Here is a 17244-nt window from a genome sequence, read left to right on the forward strand (position 1 = left end):
ACTTGACGAGTGAAGCTAAAATTGCACAAACACTCCCATAAGCCACTTCAAATTTGACGTTGTCTCCCATAAGTCATTTTTTTTGAAAGGAAAACTTTGGGGGAGTTCCCCACAACAAATATATTAAAACAAAACAGAAACACAAAGGTACAGACAAGGGCATACTTACATGAGATACTTACAGAAAGGAGGGTAGAAAGAGAGGAGGAGGGGAAGACGATGGGGTTACACAGTTAGATAGATTCTAGCCATTGAACAAAAGAAGATTTGTGGGACTCTTTGAAATGGTGAAGTTGAAGGAGAGCCTGTTCTTTGAACCATACGGTCCAAAGCTGCCGATTTGGCCTTGCTGAGTCGAAGATAATGGCGTTGCGCATCTTCCAAATTTTCCAGGAGGCGATGACGAAGATTTCCATGACGTGTGCAACATTTCCAAGAGATCGTGTGGATGCAATTCGCTCATGCACATCTGCGTCTGTCCAGATGATCTGCACTTTGAGCCAGCATGCTTGTGAAAAAGGGCAGTAAAAAAAGAGATGATCTTTGGTTTCTTCCAGTCCGTTGTCATAGAGGACACATTGCACTCATGATTGCACATTGAGGTGTCTTCTGCTCAACATATTCCTTGTGTTTAAACGGTCAACCAAGAGCAGCCAGCAGAATAATTTGAGACGCCGGGTGCATTTAGATTTCCATAGCCAGTTGAAAGTCGGTGCCACATGCAAGCTTGAGAAGATCAAGTTGTAGAATCGTTTGGCAGTGTACAGATTGTTCCCCCAAATGTAAGACTACTGATCTAGAGCATTTTGATCATATGGAATATTTTGCAGTAGGGCTTGAAGTTCTTGTAATTCAGAGAAAGCTTCCTCAGAAATAGGAAGATTGAAAATGGTTGCCAAATCCTCTATCTCCATTATGTTCTGGATCAAAAGTTGGCTATCCAGAGCAAAGGAAATGAGCCCGGGGAATTTATCAGCTGAAACAGTCGAACCCCATAGGTCCTCCCAAAACAAAACTGAGGAGCCGTTACCAACAGTGCATCTAGCTACACCTCTGAACAAGATGTTGAGTTTAAAAACATCCTTCCACCGGAAGGAGCCCACCTCTCTGCTTGCATGAGGTACCCTATTTGTATAGTAGGTGTCCTAGATCAAATGTACCTAGGGAATGCCCTGGCTGGTATAGAATTTATGCAAATGTTTCAGGAGCAGGGCATCATTTTGAAGTCTCAGGTTTATAACACCCAATCGACCTTTTGCTTTTGGGAGCATAACCATTGTCCATGCAACCAAATTGCCACCTTTACTAGTAAGGTCACTGCCTCTCCAGGTACATTGTTTTCTAGCACGATCTATCACCTCAATCACCCCTTTCTGCAGCTTCGGAGTACACATAGCATAGGTTGTAATTGGTGTTGACGGTGGTCAAGCACCGAGAGCGGGGATCTGATGAGACCTCCTTTTTGAGATCCAGCCTGGGGGTTAGTTCATGCGTAGATATTCGAGAGGCGTTGAGGGGAGTTGGTGTGGCTGATTGCACTTAGAGAGTTTTTTAGACAGGTTTAAGCTGCTCGGAAGCGTAATACCCTACGTCCTATGTGTTCTGTTACATAGAGTTGTTTGTTGTGTTTGTACAAGAGCCGGCCTTTGCCGCCCATTGGAGGGGACTGATTGGAGTGAGTCTTACACCCCAATCCATCTCTTTACATTGTGCATGTGAACGCGGCTACCCAATGGCTGCTCTCCTTGCTATAGTTCCTCTGACACGCCATCCATTTGCCCTGCCACTCCCTTACCTTGGTATGCATGGCGTCGGAGCACCTCGTCCAAATCCTCTGTATGTCAATTTCATATTTTACCATCTTACTTTGGTAATCCTCGCTTTTATCACTCCAGCCCCACCATCCCGAGATGAGGAGCGTTGAACCTGGGTCCCGAGGATCTTCCCGGGAGCCCTTCGCCACTTCTCAGGTCCACAGTGTGGGGCCCACCCCTCTGTCAGAGTCCCCGGAGGGCCATTTGCCACCTCTCGGATCCTCAATGTGGGCCCGCCTATTTGGCAGAGGGTGGCCGGGAGCTTGGCAGGACGCTCTTGATACGAGGGCGGTGCCTGCCGCCTGTTGGACGACACGGGTGGGGCTGCCAGTCCCCGAGGCACCCAGGCACGTCCTATCAACTGTAATGATGGTATTTTTATGAGGACGAGGCGCCTGCTGATGGCCTACCTCGACTGCCGCACCCTTCTCATGCCGGGATACGCTACCGCTTTCTTAGTTGCGAAGCGAGCCTTCCCGAGAGGCTTCTCGAGAGGCCTCCTCGCCCGCGTTCTTTTCCTACCACGTGGGCCCTCGGTGGGTCCCATAATGTGGAGATGATATTTTCCTGGTCCTTCCTAGGCTTTGTATTTCGGGGCCCATCCCCTTAGTGGGCTCCATGAAGAGGGAGCCTTTTTCTGCAGGCGGGCCCCAACTGTAAGTGCCTCCTCGAGGGACCCTCGTTCCCTTGGCGCTGACAGCTGCCCCCGACCCTATGCTGGACAATCTTCCTCAGGCCAAGCGTGGGGCCTAGTAGAATAAAAGGGGGTCACTTCTTGATGCTCCGTCTTCACCTCGCGCCCTAACGCCTATGTTTCTGTTGGGATTTCCCTAAATTCTGGGTCTCTCCCGTACTTATTTTTCGGCGGCCGTTTCTCAAAGTCGAGGCACCATGCTCGTGGCTTTATTAGGTCGCATGGGTGAGCTTTTAGGGCTTCCTTCTCCACTTGTCACCTTCCGCATCTCTTTGTCTCCTTAACCACAATCTTCCTGCCTGCTCCTCCACTCACCGCCATGGCCAGAAGTGATCCCTCCAGCTGTCGCGTGCCTCCGCTGCCATAGTGTGATCCTCGGGTCACCCATCTTAGGTGCTCCACGATCACAACCGTAGATGCCCTGGAGAAGATCCGAGCGATGCTACCTCCAATCAGGCCGGATGGTGGCACGACGATTTGTGGGGCGACGGATCCGGTGACCCCCGATGAGCCAAAGGAGGTGGTCATGTTCCTCTCTTTCTTCTTCTGCGGGCTCATTCCCCCATTCTCCACCTTCCTTCGTGTGCTGGAGGAGTACCAGGTGCATCTGGTGCACCTCACGCCCAACGCCATCCTCACACTGGCCATCTTCGCCCATCTACGTGAGATGTTCATTGGTGTGTGGCCTTCTATCGAGCTTTTCTGCCACTTCTTCTACCTCCAATGTCTGAGAGTACCAGTTGGTAGCAGTCCCTGCATGGTGGGGGTGTGCATATTCAAGCTCCAGGCTGCGTGCGAGGGGGAGTACATTTCCATGATCCTCCATGATAAGTGGGAAGATTGGAAGCGGTGGTGGTTTCACATGAAGGCCATCGTGTCCCACCAGCGCCTCTGCCTCCCGGCCTCTCCTCTGGTCGCAGTCACTGACACATGGTCTGCCTCGTCGATCCTTGGAGAAGGATGGTGGCCGGTGCTGGACCAGATTGTCTAGCTGAGGCAGGCAGGGCTCACGCCAACCATGGTGGTGGTGGACTTCCTCCACTGCCGTCTTGCCCCCTTACATGCGTGGGTTTGCCCGGCGTGGTTCTACACCAGTGATGACAACTCGACCCGCACGCGGTGGGGGGTGGGCACGAACCTCTCCGAGATGGAGATCTCAGAGCTGTTGATGCTGATCGCGAAGGTGTAGGACCTAGTGATGGGGATCCTGCTAGGGCGCGTCGTGCCCCTGTGTGAGGACCAAGCGTGCCACGCTATCCTCTTGATGATTCCTGAGACCGATGCGCATGAACTTGTGGTGCGTCGTGCTTGCCCCCCTGGTGGCATTCGCATTGAGGGAGGAATAGATGGATCTTCAGGGATGGTGGCCCCCAAAGGGGACGGGAAGCGTCGGTGGCCCTCCTCTCCAGTCCCGATTGGCTCTTCTCCTTTGTCGTTGCCGCCGCCCTCTCCTTTGCACGTTCTGCCTGCCCTGAGGCAAGAATCATTGTCGGCGAGACCATCAAGTGTGGCCATTGGTCGCTCTGCCCTGCCCAAACACTCGAGGGCAAGGGTGGCTGTTGTGGCCTTGGCCTATCGGTGGCACAACATGGGGCCCAGGCACAGGTTTGACTCATGCTCCTCTTTTTCTTGATTCATCCCCCCATTTTTTGACACCGCTTCTTCTTCATGGGCATGAGTGATTCGCCAGGGCAGATCCCACTCGGGGAATCTGGCGGGAGGGTCTTGCCATCCTTGCCTCCTTCCGTCCGATTATCCGCCCATGCGGGTGGTCCCCCACCCGTGGGGTTGTCGTCTCCTGTGGATGGGGCCATGAGCGCCACTGAGAGGTTGTGCGAGCTGACCCCTGCCCCACTTGTTCCCCCGAGTGGGATGACACAGGAGTAGTGGCGGCGGCCGGGTCCCCCAGGACTCTGTCGGCAACAGCGGCAGGAGCAGCCGGAGTTCATGGAGCTTTGGTTGTGGCGATGCCGGCCATCGAGGTGCTCATCGTGCTGGCTGCGGCGGTGATAGTGGTAGCAGCCGAGGTTCCTGACATCCTGACGGGGGTAGCGGTGTAGGTGACAGGGGCTATCGGTGCACTATCGATGGTGGCGGGCACTGCCCCGGCTGTTGTCGTGGCAGAGACGAACGCCCCTTCCCTGGTGGAGCTCGCTGTGGCATCTACGCCCTAGCGCTTGCACCGCCTACGGTGGGTGCCGCCAGTGGTGATAGGCCGGCCGCCATTCTTCTCCGCGTGCGACACACCCTAGAGTCTGCCCTTGAAGATGTCCAGTAGGCTGCCGTGGATCCTGGTGAGGAACTTTCGGGGAGGCGTGTGGCAGAGCTCTAAGAGCACGAGCAGGAGCTCTATTTTGTGGTGCTCGATTTTGCTCACCGCGAGGAGCAAGCCCATCTCTAGGAGGTGGACCTGGTGGCCCATGAGGAGGCGGCCACCATGTGTGTTTAGATGCTTGACTCATATGACACGGTCATGGCTGTCTGTGAGATCAAGTTGCAAGAGCGTGCCGCCCAGCTTTAGTGCCGTGAGGAGCATAGGCAGGCGGTGGCCACCACCCACACAACCGCCCAAGAGCAGGAGGCGTAGCTGGTTCATCGTGCCAACGAGCTCAACGCTCTTGCACGAAGCCTGGAGCCTCGCGTGCAATCGCTGGACCGCCGTGAGCGCGAGATGACCCAATAGGCGGATGAGGCGCCCGCCATCAGCCAGCAGGTGGTGGCGGTGCGGGCGGAGGCCCACAAGGCGATTCAGGCGGAGCTACGAACACTATCAGCGCCCAACTTCTCGATGCGCAACGGCAGGTTAGGGAGGCCGAGACTGCCTGTGCGGTGGCCTAGAAGCGGGCGAAGAAGGCTAAGGAGAGGGTTGCTGACATGCTCTCTCTCTCTCTTGCACGGCTTCATGGAGGAGCTCCAACGGCTTCGGCTCTCCTCCCAGGCGGCCGCCGAAGGCTTTCGCACCATCGGCCTTCACTTCCACAACGTGCTCTCGGATGGTGGCTGGGAGTGGTTCCCTCTGCGCAGCCTATCAGTTGACTGTGGGCTGGAGCATCGTCTTCCCGCCTTCACTAGGTTGGCGGAGCACTTGGAGGTGTTCTGGTCGGCCATGGATGCCGCAGCGCTTCAAGGAGCGCGTGACTTCGCACAGAACATCGTGGAGCACATCCTTGCTTGTCTGAGGGCTCGGTCGGGTGATCTGCCCGTGGAGGCGCTGCGCGAGGGCCTGACCATCGAGGAGGAGGAAGCTGCTCGTGCCGTCTTCCACGACCTAGTCGTCGAAGTGATGGGCTAGTTTGCCCCAGCTCCGATTGATGAAGGGGCCGATGGTGAAGGGGAAGAAGACCTAGGCACTGCTCCCGCGGCCTCCGCAGGCGAGGCATCCGACGGCTCCTCGGCGGCTGCCGCACGTCAGCAGCCCTCGGCGGGGCCCATGTCTTATTTTGTCTTGTCTTTTGCGTCGTCTTGCTTCAAGTGTGGCACCTGAACTTTTGGGCTACTGTGTGTGCTCCCCACTTTTGTAATAATCAAGAGTTCTACTTTTGGCTTCCAGATTTGGCTATTGTTCCTTTATTCGGATTTTTTCTTTCCTTTGTCCCAGTTGGGGGACTTCTTGGCTAGGTGGCAGTTCCTGATGGCCCCATGCTAGTGCATCCTATCAAGAAAACTCGCGTGTTGCCCCAGCCTTGCTTGCGTCGCCCGCTATGGTCCTCGTTTCACGAGCGGAAGCATCTGACTGCTGGCTCCACTTTGTGCGCCTTTTGAGGGCGAGCGACACCTAGCGACTGCTTGTTTGGGCGTCCTTCGGACCCCTGGGTCATGCACCGTCTCCGGTCAAATGGCTACCTCATGAATAGGTCACCCTTATCAGGTAGCGTGACCTCTTCGACTATAAATAGCTCATAGGGTTGCCTTCCTTGTTCACACCAATGCCATAGAACTTGTAGCCCGCTTAGTTCTTCTTGGGGCATCCGGTGGCTTTAGCCTCGGACCTGATCTTTGTCATGCTGCTTCACCTAGTGAGGAAGCCGAAAGAAAGGCTGCTGCTACGTGCAGCCTGCCATTCTTAGCATAGGAGAGCTGAGTTGAAAGGGCACCACAACCTCGGGGAGTTGTGGCGCTCTAGGAGCGGAGGTGGAGGTGCGGCGGACTGGCAACAAGCAGGGTTGCGGTGTGTAGACCTTCAGGTCTGTGCACCTATCCTACCTCCATTTCCCTTTCTCACCTAGCATAGCAGAGCTGGGTTGAAAGGTGGGGAGGTACGTGGCTGGGTGACCTCGTGGGTGGCCCTCCCTGGATCCATCGTAGGGTTGCTTGTGGGTTTTATTGCCCCTGTGGTGGCTCTCACACCTCCTCGCCGATGAGGTAGGCCACCCAAAGGGGTGGAGAAGTCAATGAAGGCTGCCACCCGTGACCAGGGCGAGACTGTCCCAGAAGCAGGTGCGGTATGCATCCATCGATGCCTACCTCCCATAGGGACCCTTTATAGGGCTCATGTGGATGTTGTTGCTCCCACGTTAGCCGGCTTGGTGCCTCCCGGGGTCTATCTGGTGGTGAGGGCGTGCCTGGTGGGGTTGCTCTGCTGCTTCGTGGGCTTGACGTCCTCCTTCTCCTAGAGGCCGCTGATCCAGCCGCTGAGATGGAGTTGGGGGATGCTTGTAGGGTTTCTAATTGGAGGGCCAGCCTCCGGTAGATATTTAAGAACAGCCCAGCGCTGCAGCCCCTAGCCTCCTCTTGGACTGCAGTGACGCCATCGTCCCCGTGCACCTCCGGCTGGCCATGGTGGATGCCATGGTCAAAAGGGCTGGCCCATCTTCAGATCTCCATCCACGGGGGATGTTATTGATGTGCTATGCCTGCAGCGGCTGAGATGTCAGGCATGCTGTGGTTGTGCACCAGGGAAAGATACCCGGTACGCGTCTCGCAGGTGCCTGGCATGGCTGCTCCTCATCGGTCACCTTCCTCCCGGGCGAGCAGAGCGTCCATGGTGGATATGGAGGCGCTCCTTCTGCACGGGACTGAGGCCTTGTCTGCTGCTGCTGCCGTTGCTGATCGGAGGTGTCTCCTTCACCCTCTTTCTCATCTTGAGCTATAGTGGGGCACTTCTGTCCTCAAGTGGTGCTCCGTGCTCGTGGACTTCCCTTCTCTATGGTGTGGAACTTCATGTTCCTACACCGCAGATCTTCCTTAATCCTTGTAGAACTTTTTCTTTTAGGTCACTGTGACCATGTACTTTCCTATGTACTACTCCAAAAGAAGCTTATTTTTTTAGGGCACTTGGCTTCCTCCTTGTGTTGTGGGAGGTTGCCATGCATGAAGCATGAAATAAAAGAAGGTGTTTGTTTTAGTTTTTCTCTTCCCGGGAAGGCGCTATTTCTTGTACTTATGCTTGTGCCAGTAGATAGGATAGTGGAGGCCGAGAGCTGCTAGGTGGTTGCCATGCCTGGGGTCTGGGGACCAGGCCAGGAGCTAGGCGCTGACTGTTGGGACCCACTGATGCCTCAGCTACTATCATCCTGGACACAAATGCTTTTCTTGAGGGGGTGCGTCCCGAGGTTTGTTTGTCGTGATTAGAGGATTTAGCATAAAAGTTTTTAAAATTGTTATTAAAAAAGGGCATATGTTCAGATGCTAACATATGACTGGAATTAACAATGAACTGATAACATTAAACTGATACATGGATAAACGATACATAGGTAGGAACCCCCGGGCAACTATCCCGAGGATGAACGTCCCAAGGTAGTTGTCCTTGATGCCTGAGCAATGGGACCCCCACACTATGTACAGATAAAACTTATGGAGGTGTTCGATGTTCCACACGTTGGGCACTAGGATGCCATCTCTATCGATGAACTTGACTACCGCTGGTCACCATACTTCCATCACTCAGAAAGGCCCTTCCTACATGGGGGATAGTTTGTTCTTGCCTTTCCAAGACTGGAAGCATCGCAGGACCAGGTCTCCCACCTAGAGCTATTGTGGTCGGACATGTCACTGGTGGTAGCGGTGTAGAGCCTGCTGGTACCGGGCCACCTGTAATGCCGATCTGCATCTTACTTCTTCGAGATATAAAACATCTTGTTGGCACATAAGCTCTTGATCTTCTTCTTCGTAAGTGCGTACCGTCGGGCTTCCTATAGTTAGCTCGGAGGGGAGGATAGCTCTACCCCATAGACCAGGAAGAAAGGGGTTTCTCCCATGGCCCTGTTAGGAGTGGTTCGGTTGGCCCATACCACCTCTGGCAACTCGTCGATCCACCCGGTGCCATGCTTCTTGAGCTCATTATAAGTTCTGGTCTTTAGCCCTTTAAGCACCTCTGTGTTGGCCCTTTCCACTTGTCCATTGCTCCTGGGGTGAGAGACGGATGCAAAACTCAGCTTGATGTTCATGTCTTCACAATAATCGCTGAAGAGGGTGCTGGTGAACTACGTCCCTTTGTCGGTGATGATTCTATTGGGCATGCCAAAATGGGCCACCAGGTCCTTTATAAATTTCAGGGCTGAACCTCTGTTTGCTTTGACGACTAGCACCACTTCTGGCCACTTTGTGAATTTGTCCACTATGATGTATAGCCACTCGTATCCTCCGACTGGCTTTGGGAATGGTCCCAAAATGTCGAGCCCCCAGACCGTGAATGGCCATGAGAGGGGGATGGTGTTGAGTGCCTATGCTAGTTGATGTATCTACTTTTCATGGAATTGACACGTCCTGCAGTGCTTAACCAGTTTGGCTGCATCCTCTAGGGCTATCGGCCAGTAAAAACCTTGCCGTAAGGCCTTTCCGTCTAGCATGCAGGACGAGGAGTGACTCCCGCACTCACCCTCGTGCACCTCAGTTAGGAGCTCGCCGCCTTCTTCCTGGGATATGCACCTTAGGAGGACCCCCTCCGTGCTGCGCCGATATAGATCCCCATCTACCATGACGTAGTGTTTGGACTATCGCGCGATCCTCCCCGCAATGGCATCATCCTCGGGAAGGATGTTTTCTTTCAGAAAGCCGCGGATGTCATCCATCCACGATGGTTCTTGAGAACACACAGGGAGCATAGAGCTTCCCTCTTGTAGCAAGGCCTGGCTCCTCCCGCTCGGTGGCGGGGCTTCCCCTTCACTATGGTCGGCTACCATAGCAGTAGGTCGTGTGAGCCATTCCTCGAAGACCACGGGAGGCAGAGGTGCCCAGGATGAGGCGATCCTGGATAGCTCATTGGCGTCCATGTTGTCCTTCCTGGGGACATTTCGAAGCTCCATCCCATCAAAGTGCCGCTCCATCCTCTGGACCTCTCAATGTATGCAGCCATTTGGGGGTCCACGCATTGGTACTCCTTGGAGACGTAATTGACCACCAGCTGCAAGTCCCCTTTGACAAGAAGCCATCGGATCCCCAATTCGGTGGCCGCCCGGAGTCCGACGAGAAGGCCCTCATACTCCGCGATGTTGTTGGTGGCTCGAAAATCGAGTAGTATCGAATAGCGGAGGACCTCCCCTGTGGGTGACGTGAGGACCGCACCAGCCCCCATGCTGTGTAGGGTGAGGGACCTGTCAAAGTTCCTTGTCCAATATTCCAATGTCCAGGGCTCTCCATCTTCCGTGTTGATGGACCCTGGAATGGTTTCCTTTTCTAGTTCAGGTACGGGAGTCCACTCGGCGATGAAGTTGGCCAAAGCCTAGCTCTTGATTGCGTGACAAGGGGCGAACTGCAGCTCGAACATGGCCAGCTCAATGTACCACTTCACGGCTCACCCGGTACCCTCCTGGTTCCTGAGGATCTAGGCGAGGGGATATAATGTGACCGCCGTGATCAGATGCGCCTGAAAGTAGTGCCTTAGCTTTTGGGATGCCATCAGTATGGTGTACAACATCTTCTGTGCTTGGTGGTATCGCTCCTTCGCATCCCGTAGTACTTCGGTGATGAAGTACACCAGGCGCTGTACTTTCTTAGCTCTCCTCGGGATGGTAGAGCCGGGAGCTCGGGAAGGTGAGCTCCCGAAAGAGCCCTCCACTTGCTCTCCAACCTCCTGGGTTTTGGTAGTCCCGGGAGGGGCCTCAGCTAGAGCCGTGCCCCTGGGACCATCATCAGGTGTTCCCGGGAAAGGGGTGTCGGTAGTCATGTTGTCGCTCCCCTCAGGTGGTAGGTCCTGCTCTTTCCTTTCGACCACCAGAGCTGCGCTCACCACTTGGGGGGTCATAGCAATGTATAGGAGCAAGGGCTCCTTGTCTCCGGGGGCGACCAACATCGGCGGTGTTGAGAGGTACGACTTCAACTGCTTTAGGGCTTCGCTTGCTTCTTCGGTCCATTCAAAATGCCTTGTCTCTTGAGTAGCTAGAAGAGAGGGAGCCCCCGCTCCCCTAGCCTCATGATGAACCTCCCCAGAGCTGTCATGCAGTAGGTAAGGTGCTGCACGTCCTTCAGGCAGGAGGGAGGCTGCATACATTTGATGGCCTCCAGCTTCTTCGGGTTTACTATGATTCCTCGGTTGGATACAAGGAAACACAAGAGCTTCCCTGACGGGATCCTGAACATGCATTTCTCCAGGCTGGGCTTCATGCACGTTGCTCGCAAATTATGAAATGTTTCGGACAAATTTGTTAGTAGCGTGGCTTGGTCCCAGGTCTTGACGATAATATCATCGACATACACTTCGATGTTCTGGCCTTGCTGGTCCCTCAGCGTGATGTGCATAGTCCGCTGAAAGGTGGGATCGGCATTTTTCAGGCCGAAAGGCATACGCTCGTAACAATATGTGCCCACCGGGGTGGTGAACACCATTTTATCCTCGTCCTCCCATGCCATACTTATCTGTTGGTACCCGGAGTACGCATCTTGAAAACAAAGGAGGTCGCACCCCTCCATGGAATTGACAACTTGGTCAATGCGGGGTAGCGGAAAAGGATACTTCGGGTAAGCCTTGTTGAGGTCGGTGTAGTCGACGCACATCCGGAGCTTCCCATTCACCTTTGGCACGATGACTGGGTTGGCCAACCACTCTGGGTGGAGGACTTCTTGTACGATCCTAGCCTCCAGCATCTTGCGAACTTGCTCGAGGATGAAGTCTTACCTCTCGGGGGCTTGCCGTCGCACTTTTTGTTGTATGGGACGCGCGTCGGGATGCACGGCAAGTATGTGCTCTATCACCTTCCTGGGGACCCCAGGCATGTCCGATGGCTCCCATGTGAACACATCGACATTTGCCTAGAGGAAAGTGATGAGCACGTCTTCCTATTTGTCACCCAGTTTGGCCCCGACCTTGACGGTTTTGCCAAGGCTATCCCTGAGATTAACCTCCTTGGTGAGCGTGGCATCGTCGGGGATGATGCGCTGTTTGGTTGGAGGGTGTGGGTTCTGTTTTGGGCGCTCATCGTCGTCGTTGGGTGCGGCCATAGCCAGTGCCTCGAAGAGCTTCTCAGCATAGTATATTGCCCCTTTCATGTCGGTTTCCATCGAGATAACGCAGGGTACTTCTTCGAGATCACGTCGGACTCCATTTGCGACTCCCCCCCAGGGCTGCAACACCGTCCACTGCTGCAGGTCCTAGCAGGAGATCACGAGGCAAGGAACCCGCATCCCCTCAGGCAAGCGAGGACTCTGAAGATGAGCAGTCCGAGGATGACGACCCTACATATGGTGAGGAACTGGAGATTTCCGGCATAATCGATGCTCCACCTGTGACTCAGACGCAGGGACAGTCCAGCCAGGTACATTCACAAGTTTCCCCAAATTCAATTCTAGATTTTAATGTTCACTCCCGAAGTGTCATACAAATTTTATGCTTTGTGCCCAATTATTCCATAGGAACCTGCACCTCGTACCCGGATGCCACGCCGGCGGCGTCGTTCCCGGGACCACACCGACGTTGGCAGCGCCAATGTGCTGCGCACACATCCAAGGAGGGAGTGTCGCCCAAGAGATCCTTTTAGCCCTCCGGATGAGCGGTGGTCACGACACTGAACGTTGCATGTCTCAAGTGTGATGCACTAGGTGTGCAATTTATATTATATGTGTGTGCAAGACTTTTGGAACCGTCACGTGTGTAAAAGACTAAGTTGGTTGTTAGGTTTATTTCTGTCACGTGTGTAAAAGACTAAGTTGGATGTTAGGTTTATTTCTGTCCGTACAATGTTATATGTTTGCTCCATGACCTACTTGTGTTTCGTGTATTTTTTCGTAAATGTTCGCACTGGTAGGCTATCGCGTATTCGTGGTTCAAACTAGTTTAAAAAAATCAGAAAAAAAGCTATTTAAGTTTCATCAGCGGAAGTCTAGCACCCCTCCCCCCCAAAACCTACTGAAAATTTGTTTCGCTTGGCGCGGCAGCGCACTCTTGCCGCGCCAGGCGGAGTGGCGCGGCAAGGCCTCCCCCCGACAAAACCTACTGAAAATTTGTTTCGTTTGGTGCGGCAGCGCACTCCTGCCGCGCCAGGCGGAGTGGTGCGGCAAGGCCCGCCCCCCCAGGCGAAACCTACTGAAAATTTGTTTCATTTGGCGCGGCAGCGCACTCCTGCCACGCCAGGCGGCGTGACGCGGCAAGGCCCCCCGCCCCCCCGGGGACCTACTGAAACTTTGGTTCATTTGGCGCGGCAGCGCACTCCTGCCGCGCCAGGCGGAGTGGCGCGGCAAGGCCCCCCCCGGGGGCTAAACCTACTGAAACGTCGATTCTCTTGGCACAGGAGCGCACTCCTGCCGTGCCACTCCGCCTGGCGCGACAAGGAGCGACTCCTACTGAAATTTTGTTTCGATTGGCGCGGCAGAGTGGCGCATTGCTGCTTCGCCAGGTGGAGTGGCGCGGCAAGCCCGTGGTTAGGATAGAGAATAATGTTTAGTAGTAGGCCCGGTAATTCTGACTACATTTAACACAAGGTAGAGGGTACTAACAAGACGCCCACAGAGTGTTCTGCAATGGGATTAGATCAAACCGGTGCGCAATCATGGATAAGAAGAAGACACACGTGCATCAAATGTTAGGGGTAGATGTTGCCCCATTCGTACTTCGTCTTCTACTATTATTCCATCACAAATGCCTCCATTTTCTTGCCTTTCTGACACGAGGAAGTACTCGCTGCAAAGGGCGGATCTAGAAGAGAGTAAAAATAGGGCTGAACTAGCATCCCAATTTGCTTGCACTTGTGGTCCATCATGCACACGTGGCTCAAATAGCTTTCTTCAACCTCAGATGATATCATATTATTTATATACGGTTACGAGGACGAGAGCTACTTTCAGTTTCAGGATCTCAGGTAAGCACTTCTGATGGTGATATTGGTTCTCACGTGACTTGCGAGTATGCTAGAAATTTTGATCGAAGCTACTACTATTTCTTTCACACTCTAGCGCTGACTACTAGTTCGGAGAGGAAACTTTGATGCGTTTCGATATAGTTCTCTCAGAAATGAAAATAGTTTTTGACAACTAATCGTAGTTCTCAGAATAAACATAAACATAGTTTTCTCATAAATGAACATAGTTTTCACAACTAAAGAGAAACATGATCCAGCTACATCAATACGTTCATCTAGTCCGAGTCACCTTCATATAGTAACTCATCATCATCATCATCATCATCATCTCCGGCAACAACAACTCCCTTCCCTTTCTTATCGAGATTAACCTTACCAACAGGTAAATCGGCAACAAGAGCCTTCATCGTCTCCATATGTGCCTCTTCCGCTTTTTGTTGTAACTCTTCTATTTCAATCCTTCTCTTTCTTGCCCTAACCTGCTGCAAATATTCTTCCCATGAACCCTTAGGGTGTTTCGCATTCGGATCAACCACATAACCTAAGCGATCTCTTTCCTCCCTCAACCTTTGTTTCTCCAACTCCTTCTCCTCCTGCAACTTCCTCCTATTTTCTCTCTTCTCATTTTCATTTAGAGGTCGTGGATACTTGGATCTATTTTGCCTCCAATACTTAATAATAGTTTCCCTTGCATAAAGTCTTTCAGGTTCCCCTCCAGTCTCATGCACCATATCTTGATATATTTTCCCCCAAAGCAAGTCATTGTCAGGAATAGGCACATCATACTCTTTCCTAATCTTTTCTTTAATTTAATGTTGTTTCCTTGACTTCCATGGTTCCGATGTATTACCCAACTTTAATAACAAATCATAACGACTAGAAAAATCTTCCCAATCACATGTCCTTCCCTCCTGCAACAACAATTTCATATTCTTACAAATTTGAAACAAGTTCCAACCTTAATAACACACAAGAGACGAGTAGTTACTAACCCAGTAATCGCCATGTGCATTTCCACAGAACGAACCATATCCAAGTTCAGAAGGCACCACACCTTGTGTTGCCAATATACCACACTTGCATCTATCACTAGGAGAGGACACACATGGCCACGGTGCCTTTCCACTCTCGAACTCCCACACTTGCTCCTCCGTTGGCCACATTGCCATTGGGCCGTATATATACTCATTGAAATCACACAACGGCCACCCATCCTGCAAAAAAATGGTGACGTGAACTACTCATACGTAAAGTAACTAGAAAACGCTGCTCCAACTTCAAAGTAATAACATCAAGTAAAAGTATGAACAATATACTGTAAAATTATAACTGCTAGCTAAACGACATACTAATATTCTCATAATATACTTACATGAGTCTTTAGCGAGCATCGAAAGAATGGAGTAAACTTAGGTGGATCCCCTAAGTTAGGACGCATAAGCTTAGCTCACCACACTTGCACATGGGAGGATCCCTCACACGCCTACAAGCAGCCTCCTGCTTCTCCTCCTCGGTCATCCTAGGTGGGTTTGGTGGAGGAGGAACCCAACGCCTAAACTGATGGTATGGTTTAAGCTCTGTGCTATGATATGGGAATAGGCGGATCCTAGGATCATATTTGTCGGGTCCATCAATCCACTAAAAGAAATCACAAGGTGCGGCAGGCATTGGATCAAAAGTCCACTTGCATACATAGAAGGCTCTTCCGGCTGTCTTTGGATGCCTTGATTGTTTCACCTCTGCTTGCACGCCACATCTACAAAGAGGTACCGGAAGGGCAGGAGGTACGGGACCAGCACCATTGGACTCGCCCACATAACGCACATACCACCTACGCCGCTTGTATTCACAACCAAACGACGTCATCTCATCTGGACATCAAGTGCCACAAATTTAATACACAAATAAACTTTACACACGTAATCCATACGAGCTATATACATCATTTCGATAAAATGTAAACACTCCATCTACAAAATACAAACACTGAAACATATCAACTATAGCAACTATATTAAGGAACAAAAATATGAGACTAATTAATTGAACATATAAAAAAAATACATGTCATGTAAACCACACAATTGGATGAATATATACCTAAATCGAAGCATTCAACAAGTTCTACACGTCAATATCGCGGGCAGAGACTCAATTGCGTATGAACTACGTATCATCTAACACAAAACACCATTGCATTTCATTCAAAATTGAAATCATCAACCTAACCCTAAGTCACCTAAACATCCTCCGATCTACCAAATGCAACGGTAAAATACGAGAAAAAGTAGGGGAATACCTTCCACACGAAGCAGGGATCGATTTCCACTACTTTCCCCCACCGAAAACGCTGAATTTTGGGTGGATTTGGGGGTGGGGTGGCGGGGGGCGGCGCAGGAGCTTCGGGCTCGGGCGGGTCTGGAGGAGGAAGAAAGGAGGGAGGGAAGAGGAAGGGAGTCGGCGCGCGGCTGTAGTGTAGGCTCTGCCGCGCCAGGCGGGCTGGCGCGGCGAGCGCCCGCCACGTTAGCGCGCACCTGGCACCGCGACTCGCCGCGCCAGTGCATGCGGCGCGACAGAGGCCTCCTGCCGCGCCAGGCGGTCTGGCGTGGCCAAAAGGGCTATTTGCGCAAATAAAGTCCCGCTGAGGTTATTGTTAAAAATAAATAAAAAAAGGTTAAAAATAAAAAAATCCCAAAAATGACAGCCTTGAGTATTTACAACCAGGGTATAACCTTACGTTTGCATCCTTCAAGAACCTTGCATCTATATTCTGATCCCTCCCCGAATCATCACCTTGAGCTGAATTCACAATATCCTCTAGGGCATTATGTTCCATATCTGAAAATCCTGACTGAAAATCATCTGCTTCACCTCGAGGCATGCCTGCAGCCCTACCAAATGCAGCATGTAGCAGTTCTTGCATGCTATCTGATTCTCTCCATCCCGGCGACCTTGTACTATACCCGAAGCAGGAAACATTGTGATATTTGGCACACCAACAAATGCAATTGATGGTATGTCATAATTCTCACCATGGTGAACCCAGGTAGTTTAACCTTGAAGAATACTGTCAGACCTCAAATGTGTCCTAACTTCATCACGACTTTGGTTTATTCTATTCTTGCAATTTTTACATGGACATAGTATCTCGCTATCATGTGGAAGGTCCCGGTAAGAAAAAGCCAAAAATTCTTCAACACCATCTTCATATGCGATCTCCCGTCTTGCTTTTTTCATCCAACTTCGTTCCATCACCCTATGTAAGGAGCTATAAAATTTAAATAAAATAAATCAGCTGGTTTAATTTGCAGTAAATAGTTGTGACAGAGATGAATATTAGGTGATGGTTAATTCCTAAAATAAAATGCAAATAGAATCCTTAATCATTATAGAATTTTGAATTACTACCAAACACAGAGATGCTTATGTTATGAAGAATACAGAGAGAGACAACTTGCTCAGGGAACTTTTGGCTGACTGGTTTAAATAGCCCAAACAGGCTAAT

The sequence above is a fragment of the Setaria italica genome, chromosome III, assembly GCF_000263155.2.
Source record: "Setaria italica strain Yugu1 chromosome III, Setaria_italica_v2.0, whole genome shotgun sequence".
Classification (NCBI taxonomy): domain Eukaryota; kingdom Viridiplantae; phylum Streptophyta; class Magnoliopsida; order Poales; family Poaceae; genus Setaria; species Setaria italica.